At 39.9% G+C, this 17,036-nt stretch overlaps 1 protein-coding gene across 2 annotated transcripts in view; it reads left to right on the top strand.

Moving 5' to 3' along the window:
* Nucleotides 1–17,036, top strand: part of JAKMIP1 (janus kinase and microtubule interacting protein 1) — a 214,917-nt gene that overhangs the window by 36,114 nt on the left and 161,767 nt on the right. For both annotated transcript variants that reach the window (XM_036764633.1, XM_036764632.1), the window contains exon 2: nucleotides 14,148–14,244. The gene's annotated coding sequence lies outside the window, so the exon portion shown is untranslated. The remainder of the gene's footprint in view (nucleotides 1–14,147; nucleotides 14,245–17,036) is intronic.

Below are 17,036 nucleotides of genomic sequence, written 5' to 3'. Positions count from 1 at the left end.
TTATACAGAGGAGGAAATTGGGTATAAAGAAGACAAGGGATTTGCCCAAGGTCACAAAGCTAAGTGACAGAGACAGGAGTGTTAAGTCCTCTGACTTCAAATCCACCCTACAACGCTATTTCTCAGTTGTGTGATTATGGTCAAGTCACTTATCCTTAAAGAAACAAATGAGTCAGTCAATCAATGCTGACCTCAACAGATCTTTTGGTTTTCTATTTTTGAAGGAAGTTCACATGCTTTCTGATTATAGAATCATGGATTTAGATCTGGAAGGAACTTAGAGGCCTCATTTTTACAGATAAGGAAATTGAGTCCCATCAAGGTTAAATAACTCCATCTGGTCATCCAACTATTCAATGGCACAACTGTGATTTGAACCCACGTGGTCTGGCTCCAAATTCAGCACATTCTCTGCTGTATCTGGCTGCTAAGAGTCACCCATGGATTTGTGGAAGGGGAGGCAGAAGAAACAAAAAGCAAGGTATCAAGGCAGTCTGCTGAATGACCCTCTCCACCTCCACAATGTAAACTGGGGCAGATGTTGACATTTCTAAATTAGAAGACTCTTAGGTTGCCAAAGTCTGTCCATCCCTAGGAGAGATTAAAGGTTCACTTGGAAAAAACAAAACACACCTCCAGAGCAGGACAGGGAAGGGCAGGTAAGGAATAAATTGCCATGGAGACTCAGACTTTATGGTCCTCAAGGTGTGGTGGAAGGGAGATAACCTTGGTCTTGTGAGGGACTCCTCCCAGGATTAGGCCATTCATTACACCCTGTTTTTCTTGAAAGTCCTAGGTCCATCTTTATTTCACACATAAAGGCAGGTCTCAGATCAAGACAATTCTGGGGTTTATAGGTTAAAGTGGGAACTCATTTATGTATATTTGATTGATTTCCTATCTCCGAGGTTATAGGAAGGGAAATTCCATTCATGCAGGACACAGGGAGTTTTTAGCCTGTAAGCGTTTGGGCATAGAATATCCAATTCGGGGGAGAGGTTTCAGAAGAAGCTCGGGCAGAAAGAAGAGGTACTCAGCAGAAGGAGAAGATGTGGCCAAGGCACAGACAGTGAGTTGGATATAGAAAGACTAAGCCCATTTTTTTTCCAGACTACAACGGTGACTGAGCACTCAAGGTGACACACCAGTGATTCATACTGGTTTGCTTATTTGCTGAAATCTTTCCCTTCTCTCCCCTGCTTTAATTAAAGAGGGATTAAAAAGAGCCCAGTTGTGTCCCCTGGAGCAATTAAGTGACTTTTCTTTTAGGGGCTTCAGTTTCTCCATCTATAAAATAAAGGGGTTGAACTAGTTGATATTTAAAGTTTTTCCTGCATCCAAATCCATGATCTTATGGTTTCCTGGTTGTTCTCTCTTCCCTGTTTTATTTGGGAAACAATAAGTTTACTTACACCCCTTTCATAGACAAGAATAGGGAGACTGTGGGTGAGTGATTCGCTTTGCTTTTTAGGGTTTTCGACACAAGCTTTGTAGGTATACCTTGTGAGTTTTTCAGGTTCTGGTCATAACTTAGGGGAAGATTTAAGAAAGAATGAGAGTCCCATGGTGGTGGCATGGGGTGGGACCTCACTGGAGCAGAGGCTTCCTTCAGCGGTAATCTATTGCGATTCTCTCACATCCACAGTTGCTAAAAGTTATTGCCTTAATTGAAAAATAGACCAAAGGGGAGAATAGATGGGCAGATTTCTCTTTGGACTGATTTCTGTATCATGCACATCAACAATGGCTGTATATTCCAATTAAACAAGGTGCAGAAAGATATTGATAGAGCGAAGAGAACCAGAAAACCTGGGTTTGGGTCTTGGCTTTGCTACTGTTTGTCCCTGGGCAAATCACTCTCTGAGTCCTGGTTTCATCAAATATAAAATGGGTTAATAATATCTTACTTAGTGATAATAATAAGTAGCTGACATCACATTATCTCATTTGAACCTTTCTATTCTCTCAGGTAGTTATTACAGGTGATGTTATCATCATTTTGGAGATGAAGAAGTTGAGGCTCATTGGTGAAGTGATTTGCCTGTGGTCAGATACAGACCAAGGTGGAATTTGAACCCAGGACTGACATTGTACATCACAAAATTGTTGTGAGGCTCAGATAAGCTAATGGATAATGATTTTGTAAACTGTAAATTGAAAGTTGTTAGTCATGTTGGACATGTAACAGATTGCTTTGTGATGGTGAATCTTTTGGGTAGCTATATTCTGTCATTCAATTCAACAAATGTTGGTTAAGTACTTATTACATAGAAGTCACTCAGCTACTGGGTTGGCTATGCAAAAACCATATAGTCTCGGGGGTGGGGGGGAAGAGATCTGGCTCATTAAAATGGAACCCCTTCCAATTAGATTGTAAGTTTTGGAAATGTGAAGATCATATGTGTGTGTATACATATATACATATATAAATGTATAAATATACACATACCTATACATATACACATGTGTATACACCCATGTGAGTAAATATATATGTGTGTATATTTTCACACTGGACTTTGTATGTGGTAGGAGTTTAACAAGTTTTGGATCATTAAACTGAGCTACACCTCTCTCTCCTCCCCCTTTAGTGATATGTCAGATTGAGCCTTCTATGGTGTGTGTGTGTGTGTGTGTGTGTGTGTGTATAATATATATATGTATAATAATAATAATAATAATAATAATTATATATATATATATAATTACCTCATCTAAGGGAGATCATAGGATCCTTTCAGACTGCACTGTAATGCTGCATGTTCTCTTTTCAGAAGGTAACCTTGGCTTGGCTCAGCAGGAATGGGTGTAGGATCCTAGGACTCTGGATTTATGCTTTAAGAATTCTGAATCTCTGTTTCTTCATATCAGCCCCTTATCTGAACCAAGCCTCAGCTTACCAGAGGTGGCCTCCAGACAAAGTTATATCAGTTTCTGATAAGACTGAGAATCTCTGTTTGGTCTGAATGAATTCCTTGAGTGTTTTACTTGCAAAATCTTGTGTCTATTATGTAGCACTGCGCCTGGCACATAGTAGGTACTTAAGAAGTGTTTACTGATGGATTAATTGGTTAATTCCATTCTTCAGAAACAATCAGTCCATCAACAAGCATTTATTAAGTGCTGAATAAGTGATGTTGTGCTAGGTGCTATGCTAGGCACTAAAATAAAGACCAAAATGGAACAGTCCCTTTTAGAAGCTTACCTTTGATCTGGAGAATCAATATGGACACATGTAAGTAAATCAGAAGATCTGTAGTTCTGCCAGTGTGAGAGAGCTCCCTCGTTTGTTTAATATAGATTGTGGCCCCTCTGTTCTTTAGTAAATAATTTCTTGAGTTACTGTGGCCAAAATAGTTCATTCTCTTATGGCCTACTCTACAGAAAGGGTGAATCTTTCTCTACTTAGCCATAGTAGTTGGTGTTCAATACACAGTCCATAATGGAAGCCGTATTCAAAGCCTTTCTGGGCTAAAACTTATATTCTGCTACTTTAGCTTTTGAGAGCACAGGTGACCACATAATTAGGATGGGGTATTGAGAAGATCTTTGTGGAGGGTGCAAAATCTTATTTCTCCAAATTAACTGGAAATCATGGTTGCTTATTTCTGTTTGCTAAGTTTAAGAACTGTGATTGTTGCCTTCAAAGCATTTGCTTCCTATTGAACTAGTTGTGGTTTTAAGAACAACTTTTTTTTTAAACACATGCATCAATAGTTACCCCATGGGAGTCCCCCTAGTGGTGTGGAGGTCATCCTGCTTTCTTAAAGGCCTTGTTAGAACTTGGTACCTTCTGTGGCATACTCCATCTATGTTAGGGAGTCTAGCCTCTCTATCCAAGTAACCCGACTAGCAGTGGTGTGCACCTTACTTTGCTGGCTCCACATAGAACTCTTCCAACTCTCATCCTCCCACGACTAGTAAGTCAGTTGCATAGGACCAGGGCAGAGATTGGATGGCCCTGGTGTGCAAATCGGTGTTCGTACCTGTATGTTGGTATCTCCCAACTAGAATGTAAGAATCTTATATCTATCTCTGCTAGTGCCAGTGCCCTGCACCTAATAGGCACTCATCATATGTTTGCTGAATGAATAAACAAATAATAATAATTGTTATCAACAAATATTTATTGAATGCCTCCTGTGTGTAGGCGGCTAGGTGGTAGAGTGTATAGCACTGGACTTTGAGTTAGTAAAACCTGGGTTCAAATATGGCCTCAAGACTCTTCCTAGATGTGTGACTCTGGACAAATCACTTAGCCTCTGTCTGCCTCAGTTTCCCCATCCAAAAAATTGGCATAATAATAACACCTACTTCTGAGGAATGTTGTGAGGATCAAATGAGATAGTATTTATAAAATGCTTTGCAAACTTTAAAAATAATTTAAATGCCACAGGGAACTAAAGACTCATAACACTCAGTCCCTCCCCAGAAGTGGCTGTAGGTAAGGAGTTGATGTTGTATAGGCAGGGCTTCTTAAACTTTTTCCACCTGCAGCCCTTCTCCTGTTTTGGCATTGTTCCTTGTGAGGCCCAAGGGCATACACAGTACAAAGTGTGCATGCTTTGTGTTCAGAACCAAGACTGCAGTGAATTGAGCCATGCAACACAGGCAGGCACTGCCAGAAACACCTCGGATCCATTACATGTTTGATTTTTAACTAACTTTTGGTCATTGCGCTTCAGAAACCTTTTACTATTGACAAATCTTTTGTGACCCCATAAAGGGTTGTGACCCACAGTTTAAGAAGCACTGGATAAAGAGTGTATGCTCAATGGAACAAAAGATAAGTACTACAGGAACTGAGGGAGGTAAAAGGGTCCCTCAGCCTTGGATCAGTCCACAAAGATTTCATGAAGGAAATGGGACTGTATCTGGTTGATGTAGTCTGTTTTTTTTTTAAATTGGACTGAGTGTCAAGGAAATACTACTTTTGAATGATCAGGCTAATTGACAGTGCTCAATGAAATCAGTATCACCTTGGATCAAGTTTGTTTCTATTTTTTAATTTAAAAAGATTTCACCCTCTCTGATGTTATATTACCTTTCCCTTTGTCACATTTTTCATCAGTCCTGTCTGCTTACCAGCTGCGAGGAACGAGTTAAGATCCCTTTAGAGTTTCCTTATTATGGCTGATCACCTGGCAGGTGTTGGTGATGAGTGATAACAAGGTTTGCATTCTCCTCATGCCCCCAGGCCCCATGTGGGAGACACCTCCACTGTTCTTATTGCACCTGTCATGTTAGGGGAGTGGCACTTTCTGAAATACAGGGAAGCAGGTTTTCAGCAGGAAAATCTTCATGGGCTATAAATGTAAATATAATATATTGGCATATTTTACAGTGTATTTTAGCCCTTATAAAAAGGGCTAAAATCCATTCACATAAAAGACATAATAGATAACATAGTCATCATGTGCAGTAAATTTACAAACAGCATATTTTACGTGTACTATGTAATTTGCTTGCCATATTCTCTGTGCCAATAAACACCTTTTATATTTCCCTCTCTTCTCCTAATCTCCATAAAGTCCTTTACACTGGCCTGCTCACTGTCATCTGAACTTGACTTTCTGTCTCCAAACTTTTTGTCTTTCTGTTGGCTGTGCCACAGAGCTAGAATTGATTCCCTCTTTGGCTCTGCTCCATAGAAAACTTTACCTTCAAAGCTTAGTTTGGTTGTCATCTCCTTTAGGAAGTCCTGCCAGATCCATCTAATTGAGCTCTCTCTCTAATGCTCCCTCCTTACTGTGTCCATATTGCATCCTCAAAGTAGCATGTATGCTCTTGAAGGCTTGGACCAGTTTCAGTTTTGCTTTTGTGTTCTCTAGTGCTGAATATTTGTTGAATTGAATTGGGCTGGCTACTTCCCCTTGTATATCTCAGTATGGAAATGGAAACCCCGTATCTACTTTCTCTTATCCCAGTCCCAATTATGTACTTATTCTTGTCTCTGACTTCATAATACACACTTATTTGTTTATTAGAATGAAATTTCCCTTCCAGATCTAGCCCCTGCCTAGTTTTAACATGCAATGTTCTAAAGCTCTATTCACATCTAACATTTTATTTATACTTTTTTTTTTGCAAACACTTCGGGAAAGATAGCAAATCGTTTTAATTACTATCATGAAAGAAAACCAACTGAATAGTCCATTTACTCATACGTTTGCTTGGTCCCTAAGCTGTTAATAACTTGTGGCCAAAATGGGGTCTGGGCAGGAATTGTAGTTGTGTTATCGGGCAGAATTTATTTGCATGCAGAAGCAGTGTGGGAAAAGCTGCTGAATGCCTCAGTGCGATCTTTGGCTGAAATCAGGCTGTCATTTATACACACAGCACACTCTGTCCTTTTCCCATTTTGAGAACTTCTTAATAGCCAAAATGTTGCTAAATGAGCCACTTTTGGAATGCTTACAAGTAGCTTAATGAATAGAAATAAAAGGATAAATTAAAGTATTGATTTAAAATATTAATTAAATAATAATATTTTAATAAGAGCTCTTCAAGAAACCTGAATAATAACCAGAAGCTAAGTTATGAGATGGAACCAAAGGTAATAATGTTTAAACATATTAAACTACACACAACAAGAAAGCAAGTAACCATTTTTTTCATAGTGTGCCTTCAACTTTTATGAGACAAAATGATAAAAGGACAAGTGGCTATCAGAAACTTGTTATAAAAAATAACTGCCTGTGACCATTTCTGTCCTGACTGTATATTGACCCAGTCTCCTAAACTTTTCATAGTCAGAGAATTTTTAGAGTTGGAAAGAAGCTTAACTGACAGCTAGTCCACTCATAACCAAATGAGTTTCCATTTGAATATACTCAACATGTGTTCACTGAGCATCTTCCAAGGACAGGAGACCCCACTACTTCTTGAGACAGCCCATCCCACTTTTGGCTAATTCTAATTGTTAGGAAATTTACCCAGATGCCATGCTGAAATTGATCTTTTTGCAACTTCCACCAGTGCTCCTGGTTCTTTGGTACGAATGAAACAATTCTAATTCTGCTTTGACATGGTAGCCCTTTAAATACTTGGAGATGGCTGCCATGTCTACCTTTGACTTCTTTTCTCCAGGCTAAACATCCCTACTTCAATGAATCCTCATATGATACGGACTCAAGGCCCTTCACTATCCTGGTGGCACTCCTCAGGACATTTCAACAATTTATCTAGTTTCTTCCTAAACTTTGGCTCTTAGAACTAAATGTAAAATTCCAAGTGTCATCTGACAGAAAATCACCTCCTTGTTCTAGGAAGTTATGATTTTGTTAGTGCACACCAAGAACATATTAGAGGCAAATGGATAAGTCAATGGATAGAACTCTGGGATTGAAGTCAAGAGGACCTGAGTTCAAGTTCAGCCTCAGACACTTACTACCTGAATGTCCCTGAGCAAGTCATTTAACCTCTATCTGCCTCAGCTTTCTCATCTGTAAAATGGGGATAATAATAGCACCTACCTCCTAGGGTAATTGTGAGGATCAAGTGAGATAATATTTGTAAAGGGCTTTGCAAACTTTAAAATGCCATATAAGGTATATTGGTTTTTTTGGGAGGGGAGGGGGAAATCTCCTAGATCATACTGCTGAGTAACATTGAGTTTTCAAGTAAAGAAAACCCCAAGATCTTTTTTTGAATAGATTGCTGTTTAACCATTTTTCCTCTATTTTGTACTTCTGAAGCTGATGTTTTGTAAGATTTTATATCTATCAGACTCCTTTTTATTAGATTTCACCCAATGCTCTAGAATCCAAGGGTCAGCAAACTATGACCTGTGAGCTAAATAAAGACCTCTACCTGTTTTTGCACTGCGGTCTGTTTTTGTATAGATGTCAGTTAAGAATGATTCAGAAAGTTTTACGGGGCCAGATTTTGCCCTTGAACTGTAGTTTTCCAGTACTTGGTGGACTGTCAAGATCCTTTCAGATCCTGATTGTGACTGAGTACATTGGCGATGCCATCTAGATTTGGGTAAATCACAAATTTGATGAGCATTCCATTAATAACAGCAGCAACAACTACAATGACTTCAACAATGATGATGATGATGATGATGAATTTTATGGTGCTTTGAAGTTTGAAAAATGCCTCGCACATATTTTATTTGATCCTTGTTTGATAAGTTTTTGGTTTCCCAGGATCCAGCAAATAATAATGATGATGATGATGACAACAACAGCTAGGATTTATAGTGTTTTAGTATTTGCAGAGCACTACACACATTACATCACTTGATCCTCACAATATCCCTGGGAGAGGAATGCTATTATCACCTCTGATTTTCAGATAAGGAAACTGAGGCAGATAGAAGTTAAATGGCTTGGTCAGAGTCACACAGCTAGTAAGTGTCTGAAGCCAGGGGTGAACCTATGCTTTCTTGAATTTAAGTTCATTCTGCTATTCACTACACCACCAAGCCACCTTTTCTAGTTCTCAGTCTATGTGATTAGGTCTCTTGTAGCCCAAACATTCTGTTTCATATTCTCAGATTCCTTCTGGCTCTAATGTATTGAGTCCTAGATTCTAAGGTCCCTTCCAGATCTGATATTTTATGGTTTTGAAAACCAATATTCTAGTTATATTGTAATGCCAGGCTCTGACCTTTGTGGAGTTTGCTCTCTGTCCTGTCCCAGCCTAGCATTTTGGTTTCCCTCCTCTCTAGAGGCCACATAGGAAGCGCCTTCATGATCCTCCTTCTGTTCTCCTCCACCCCAGTCTGTTATCACCCCCCTGCTTCCAGTTCAAGGTTCCTGTGTAACCAGAGCTTTTGGCTCTCTCTCCTCCCTGTTGCCCCCCTGGCTGCTTTCCATCTGAGATCTCTACTCATTGACAGAACACAAGTGACAGACACACTCATCTAAAATTGGACAAGTAAGTTTGTTCCTGGCACAGCTGTGGGCTCCAACCATTGCCCAGCTCTCAGACTACTAAGTCCTGGCTCTTGTCCCCTTTCACAAGGACATGGTTTATTCAAATTTGCGTACCCTAGGAGAAAAGTACCATAGCATTAAATCCTTGAGCTTACCCTTTTCTAATCAGGAAAGGCCCTTGATACCATCTCCATGACTTCTTATTCTCACACCTATGATGGGAAGTAGCCTATCCAAGGCCTAAGGTCAGTACTATGACCTGAGTTATCTGGCCTCTCCACCTGTTAGCAATACATGCATTAGAACTGATCTCTAAAGTTAGCCAGTGATTCTATGCTAGAAAGCTAATGCTTGGCACCGGCAAGACATCTGTCTATATCTAGAAATGTATGTGTATATTTATATGTATATGCAATGCATGTGTACATACAGACATACATATATGTGTATATATGTGTTGGTGTGTATATATTTACATATATTATATATACACATAAATACACTTCCATACCCACACCCCCCTATATAGAATATATACATATATATCTTTATTTCTTTTTGAAGGCTTTTATTTGAATTATAGACTCATAGAAGCCCAACAAGAAGTCTTCCCTCACCTTTCCTCAAATTCTGTGTTCCTTCTTAAATAATGCCATTTAAGTAAAACCATTTTAAACTCTGTGTAGTGTGTGTGCCTGGGCCCACTCTCCTAGAGCCAGGCTGCTACATATCTCCCTTCAGTGTTCTAGATTGAGCAGTTTGGGTGTGTCTTTTCTCTAATAATATGGGCTTGAGTCCCCAGCATCTGTGTCCCCCACCCCCACCATTCAGGACTAGTGACCAGTGCCCCAGGTCCATTTAAACTCAACACCAGGTAGCTTTTACAAAGGGGTATTTGCTTCAAAGGTATAGAAAAACAAAATATAAATATTTTTCTCAATACTTTGGGAAGGGGAGAGTAGTCTCTCCCCTACACCACCTTAATCTCTGAGGAAAGTAGGCACAATTTTACTTAGTTTGTACATAATATCAGTCCCACCAAGTCTGTGTGCAAAAGTAGCGTTGCTTTAAGATTAGTCTTTGTCTCTGGGCTAGAGCTGTGAAGGTCACTTCATGTTTCTTGGGGCATCAGTGCTACATTGGCTTCAAACATGAATTCTGGAACACCGGGATTCCTGACTTTTTAAATTTACTCCCTTCACTAGGGGAAGCTAGGTTTGCACAGTGGTTAGAGCACTAGACATGGAATCAGGAAGACTCATCCTCCTGAATTCAAATCTGGCCTCAGACACTTGCTCGTTATGTGACCCTGGAAAAATCACTCAACTCTGTTTGCCTCAGTTTCCTCATGTGTAAAATGAGCTGGAGAAGGAAATGACAAACCACTTCAATATCTTTGCCAAGAAGACCCCAAATAGAGTCATGGAGAGTCAGACACTACTGAAAAAATAACTCAAGTAACTCGACTCCCTTCACTAGTCTCCATGGGCAGAATCACTAAAGTCTCCCAGGAGGCTGAGGCAAGGATTGGTGGCAGATAGTCTTTTGAATGACTCCGTACCTAGTCAAAGCAGCTGCCATTCTGAACATGAGTAGGGTGGTTAGGATATTTGAAGATAGTTTTTGTCACATGTATGTATTTATTAATTCAACCAGCAGATCGCTAAGTATGCCTATTCACAAGTAGGCAGAATTAAAAGCAGAGTGTGATGAATTTATCAGAAGATGGATATGAACAGGGGAGTTCAGAGGAAGAAGAGATCATTTATCAACAGAATATCAGGGTGAGACAGAAAGACCAATTTGAGCTTCATAGAAGGAAAATCATTACAGCTGTCCAAAAGTTGAATGGATTGCCTTGGGAAGTGATGAGTTTCCTGTTCCTGAAAGTATTTAAAGAAGACCTGGATGAGTACTTCTTGGAGGGATTTTGATCAGATGGCTCCTGAGTTACTTTCTAGCTCTGGAAACCTATGTTTCTATGAGTCTAAGGTTTCATGGTCAAGGTGGCACCTGGATGGGTCTTAGAGGTCAGGCTTGAAACCATGCCTTTTTCACATGAGAAAAACAAATTATAAGTGTGTAGTGGCAAGCACAAAAGATGACAGGGAATGGAGTGATAATGGGGTGCTATACGTCATTAGTACAGTTGCACTGGTCGAAGTGGTGGCTTGTTCTCCTCACTCCCTTCTGGCCTATGATGTTACTCCCTTTCCCTCTTCTATGGTCTGCCTAACTTCATCCTCTTGCCTCTCTCCCTTCCCCCAGACTACGGTCCAGTAGATCATGAGATGTGAGGCACCAGGCTGCTGTGGTCTGTAGAATGAAGTAGTAGCACTTCTAAATCAATGCCTGAGAAAACTTTGGTCACACTATCTTACTCATGGCTCTGATTGGACCTTAAGGTGTGGTTATGCATTCAACAACTTGGGGTTGGAGGAGCAGGGAGAAAGTCTTCCAAGGCAGAGGGAATAATAGGAAGGAAAGCATGGGGTCTCACGAGGAGAGATGAATAGTTGCATAAGACATTGACTCTTAAAGAATGAGCTTCATAAATAAAGAATAAGCTTCATATATCTGGCAAATCTATTCAGGTGAAGCGTCAGATTCCATGACGATGTTACCTAATGAGGTAGTACTGTATCATTAACATTCTCTTGGCTTTAAATGAGAAGACCTAGCTTTATGGGGTAAGTGATTGTAAGAGTAGACCTTTCTTGTTATGAAGGAGCAACTTAAAAATGACCAGACCCTGAGGTCCATTCATTTGACCCACTGTGTCCTGGAAGAGATAAACAATACCAGACCTCTTTGAGCTTACAGTCTGGCAATATCGGAATCCATCTAGTTAAGTGAGATATACTTTCTAAGCTCATTAGAGAGAAGGAGAACAAAGGGCAATGGGAGCTCCAAAGGAGGAAGTTTGCTACTGATGAGATCAAAAATGCTGCACTGATCTTGGCTCTTTGCACTGAATTCCTGAGTTGGAAGGGGAGTCAAGGGGAGGCCATTTGGTGTAACTTTTACTGGAGCAAATAAATCATTTTAAGAGGTGTTTAAAAAAATCAAATGCAAAAAAGATTTCATTTTGTTTTGATCAAAGAAATAAAAGAAACTACAAAGAGATTGCTCTCTGGGAAGGGTAGTTATGTAAGGAGTGGGTGGGGGAAGAGTCAGGTTCACTCTTACTTTTGTTGCCGTGGTTGCCAGCAGGCAGTCAAGACTTTGAACTGTTCTCTGCCTTTCTCTCAATACCCCTGTCTTTTGGAAATGTTCCTTAGCTAAGGAGAGAATAAGGCTTTTTTTTTTTTCCTAAAGAGACTTGGGAAACAATGAGTCGTCTGTGCTGCCCACAAAAGAAGCCTCCCTGCTTTCTCTTTCTCCTTCTCTTTCTCTTCATTTTAGGACTGAATTGACCAGAAGTGGTGGTGATAATGATGATGATGATGATGATTGATGACGATGCTGACGATGATGATAATATTGACAGCTAACATTTTATGTAGTGCTTCGAGATTTGAAAAGTGCTTTACACATATGATCCCATTTGACATAGAAGGCTGTCCTAAGGAGAATTCTCTAAAGATATAGATGAAGGGAATCTGGTTGATCAATGAGTTTTTCTGATAGGGAACTACTGTGTTGAGGACCAATGGAATCATAGAGTTTGGAGCTGAAAGGGAACATAGAGACGGTCTTAGTGGCATAGCAGATGGAGTGCTAGGCTTGGAGTTAGGAAGACCTGTGTTCTATTCTTGCCTCAGAAACTGACTAGCAAGCGGTGTGACCCTGGGCAAGTAAACCTCTCTCACCCTTTCATCACGGGGTTGTTGTCAGGATCGATGAGGTACAAACTTTGAAGTGAGATATAAATGCCATTATTATTATTATTATTAATTATTCTAACTTACTCATTGTACAGATGAGGAAAGTGAGGATCAGAGAATTTAAATGACTTACCCATAGTCCCACAGGTAGTGAGGAGCAGGGCCAGCATGTGAAACCATTTTCTGACTCCAGATCTCCTGTGTTCTGAGGTCAAAGTGAATTAGAGGAAGAGCTGGAGCCATTCCTCTGTTAATTGATGAGCATTAAAAGCCTGTAATGTTCAACATACTGCATGAAGTACTTGGAAGAAGAGGGATAGGGGAGGGAGATAAATTGTGCTTTGTAATAGACAACCAAGGTGGAGTCAAAAGAGGAGGAGGAGGTATAATTGCTTCAGGAGTTAAAAAACAAACAAACCTTAAGTATGAGGTTAATCTAAGTTGCATGGTCTAGACTTTGAAGGGGCTGTACAGGGGTCACCTAGGCCACCTACCCCTCCTTTTTACAGGTGGGAAAGAGGTGTCCAAGGATACAGAGAGCAAATGTTGGAGGCAAGATTTGAACCCAGGTCATAGAATCATAGGTCGATAGCTATAGGGAACCTCAGAGTTCGTTTAATATTTTACACCCATATTTTACAGATGAGGAAAGAGACCTAGAGAAGTGGAAGTGATTTGTGCAAGATTACACCGATAGTAAGTGGAAGAATTTTCACCCTGATATTCTGATACCGAATCTTTCCACTATCCCACATATCATTACAAAAACATCTCCAATGACCTTTCTTCACAATATACAAACTCTTTTTAATGGGACAGTTTCCTTGGTGTGGTAGATAGGGCTTTGGACTTATAATCAGGAAGATGGGTTCAAATCCTATCTTGAGACATTTATTAGCCTTATGAGCTTGAGCAAAGCACTTAATTATTCAGGGCCTCAGTTTCCTTATCTGTAAAATGAAGAAGTTGGTCCAGATGGCCTCCTAGGTTTCTTCCAGCTCTTAATCTCTGATTCTTACGTTCATTATGCATGCTCTACGTTTGCCTGCTGACCCCTTAGCATGGTATTTCTTTCTCCTTAGTTTAGTATTAGGTTGTAGTCAAAACTAGTCCATGGAGTTGAGTCTAGGGTAACTTGTTTGAGTGTGTGCTCCAGCTCTTCCATTTTTTTTTTACTTTATATAACCAAAGGCTTTTCATGAAAGTCCTGCGGTGTTGCTTTGCCACACCAGGGAGGTATCCCTGGTTCTCTAAAGGCTATTCGAGGGGTGCATAAACTCAGTCTGTTTATGACAAGTTTAAAAGGTCCTAAGCACGATTTTGGCAAAGGACTATATGTTTCTTGCTGAAGGCCAGACTAGCTGAGTTGTAAAGAAGCTTTACATATGACCAGAGACTTAGCCGCCGGGTAATTTATTTTTTCTTTTGGCCACAGTGACTCATCAAACCATTTACTAAGGCATGGAATGGTTGCAATATGCATTGATAGAAGTACATGCCCTGATGAAATTGTGGAAACTTTGAGTATTGAGGTAAGTAACCCAAGTGATATGTTTTTGGTTTTAATCGTTGCTGGTTTGTGATGGAATGGTACTGGATGTCTTCTGTAAACTCCTGGTTCTTCAGGGAAACCCTGTAAAATCAATGGGCTTTTCTGTAGTTGAGCTATGGGTAGAGAAAGGGATGAATGAATATCTGGTGTCCACTTCTAGGTACTGCATTTTAGAAATCACTTTGATGAGATAGAAGGGATTTAGAACAGGGTTTCTTAACCTTTTTGTGTCATGGACCCTTATGGTGGGCTGGTGAAACCTATTGATCCCCTCTTGGAATCATTTTGTTAAATGCATGAAATTAAATATGCAGGATTGCAAAGGAAACCAATTATATTGAAATATAGTGATGTGTATCATATCATATTCATTGGTAACTGGTTAAGAAAGGTGCCAGAGAGTAGTGAAAGGACTCTAAAGCCTGGTATATTAGGCTTGGTTGAAGATCCTTGAGATGTTTATCTTAACGCAATGGAGACCGGGCAGGGGAAGGAGAAGGGGTATGAGTAGTGTTTAAATTTTGAAGGGCTATTGTGGAGAATAATGATGAATTTTTCTGCTAGCTGTAATAGGATATGGGTCGACACCCATTGGCAGAGAGACAAATTTTGTTCTATTATAAGGAAAAAAAACTTGGTGGTAATATAGAATTGTCCCACAGTGGAATAGACAGCCTCAGTAAGTAGTGAATTTTCTATCTAAGAACTGGACAACCATTTATCAGGGATTTTGTAGGAATGGGTTTTTACTTAGGTTGAGGGTTAAACTAGGTAACATTTGAGATTCTTTTCAACCTTAAATTCTAGGATTATATGATTCCCAGGTGTGAGCGCACCTGTTCTTTTACTTGGTTTGATAGGAAATTTTCTGACAAGGAGACTTACTGTGTATTCATAATGCAGCTTCTGGTGATGAATGACTAGGTAATACTAAATGCATGGCAACCTTACAACTTTGGCAACAGTTCTCCTGGGAAGAGATTGTGGAAGATTTTTTTTTATCAATTATTGATACCTCCATCTTGCACTTATGGCTATTTTTTAATATGGTTGCAGATGCTGAAGTATTCTGAGGGTTCTTGCTGTTGACCCTCTGCCTAGGATATATAAAAGGTTGTTGTTTTTGTGTTCATCCTTTGTTTTCGAAGAGGACCCCATGACATCAAGAAAATGATGACATGACTTGCAGTTGATGTCTATTTGAGTGAGGAAGGGCTGTGCAAGGTCTCAAAATGACTGGAGGTGGTCCAGGATACAGTGGGAGAACCTGGCCCTTTCAGGCTAAGGCCTTTTCAGGTTCTCACTTTGAGTGAGGCAAAGCCTCACTATTGAATAGGCCTCTTATAGGAGAGCACTAATCTGAATGACTGGAATGAATAAAAAAGCATTTATTAAACTCTGCTATGTGCCATGCATTGTATTAAATTTTGGGAATCAAATACAAAAAGAAGGTAATTCCTGGATTTGAGGACCTTACACTCTCATGGGAGAAGACAAAATTTATAGAGCAGTCATGTCCCGGATGAGGTGTTTTGGTCAGGGAAGTCAAAGTGCTGGTGAATGGAGCCATAGAACTCCTTTGATTTATCCTTTTCAAGAATGGTAGTGTAGATTTGATTACCTTGCCAAAGCAAGAGGTAGAAAGGTGGAGGTGGATGCGTATACATGTAGTAGCATGCTAGGAAGTAGCCAGGGAGTACCAGCCTGGTGAGTCTGGTTCAGGATAGTTATGGTAAATACCAACCAGAATCCCAGGGCTCTAGATGAAGCTGGAGTGCTGATGGGAGGTAGCAGTCAGAGAATGGAAGAGGATGGACTTCAGGAGAATGTAGGAATGTGAGAGAATGTAATAAAGATGACAAAGTACAACTGTGTGTGTGTATATATGTGTGTGTTTGTAGAGGTTGGGGTCTGGACCAGGCTAATTATGAGTATAGTTGCAGGAATTCTGGAGAGAAGTCTCTAACTCCATCCCATTCTCCTCCAAATGAAGGTCTTGAACAACTTTCATAACCTCAGGGCCAGCTGCCAGGGGAATGATGGAAGTTGAAAGAATTTACTCAACCCAACACAGATATTAGGCAAATTGGGGAGGTAGTCACCAAGGAAGAAGAATGTCAATCTAAAAAGGCAGATTGAGCATGAGAGATTATCATATGCTGGTTGGGTGAAGCTGTGCAAATGATTCACAAAAAGCAAGCTGGTACTTCTCTGTTTGTGAAGATGCTGCTATTAGTTCAGAGTAAGACAAAGACTTTTAGGTGGAAAATCCAATGATGTACTGGTAGCCATGAAATTTAAATGGCCTCCAGTCTTTTGGAACACTCCATGGGTGAACATTGGCAAGGATTGCCCAAAATGAAAAGGCATGGATGGGTTACACTCTCTATTGATAAAGGGAATACCTGAATTGATGAGATCAGAAGACCTTTGAAGATTTGACAAAAGAATACAGATACATAATGCTAAAGCATGCCCTTCTCCCACAAGCTTGACCACCCTATCAAATAATGAAATCAGTTTAGTTTGGCATGACTTCTTTGTGAACCAATGTTAATTTCTGAGGATCAATTATTTCTCCCTTTTCAAAGTTCCTGTAAAAATCTTTAAAAAATCCATGTTAGAATTTTATCCGGTATCAGTACCAGGTTATCAATGCCAACTGTGAAATGTAAGTTTTTGAACAATGGTGTATCATTCTGGTGACCATTGCCCCTTTAATAATTCCACAAGTTCATCAAACATCTTCCTCTTTAGTAGATAGGAAGCAGT

The sequence above is a fragment of the Trichosurus vulpecula genome, chromosome 6 (genome assembly GCF_011100635.1).
Source record: "Trichosurus vulpecula isolate mTriVul1 chromosome 6, mTriVul1.pri, whole genome shotgun sequence".
Taxonomy (NCBI): domain Eukaryota; kingdom Metazoa; phylum Chordata; class Mammalia; order Diprotodontia; family Phalangeridae; genus Trichosurus; species Trichosurus vulpecula.
This window is presented reverse-complemented; position numbering and strand designations above follow the sequence as displayed.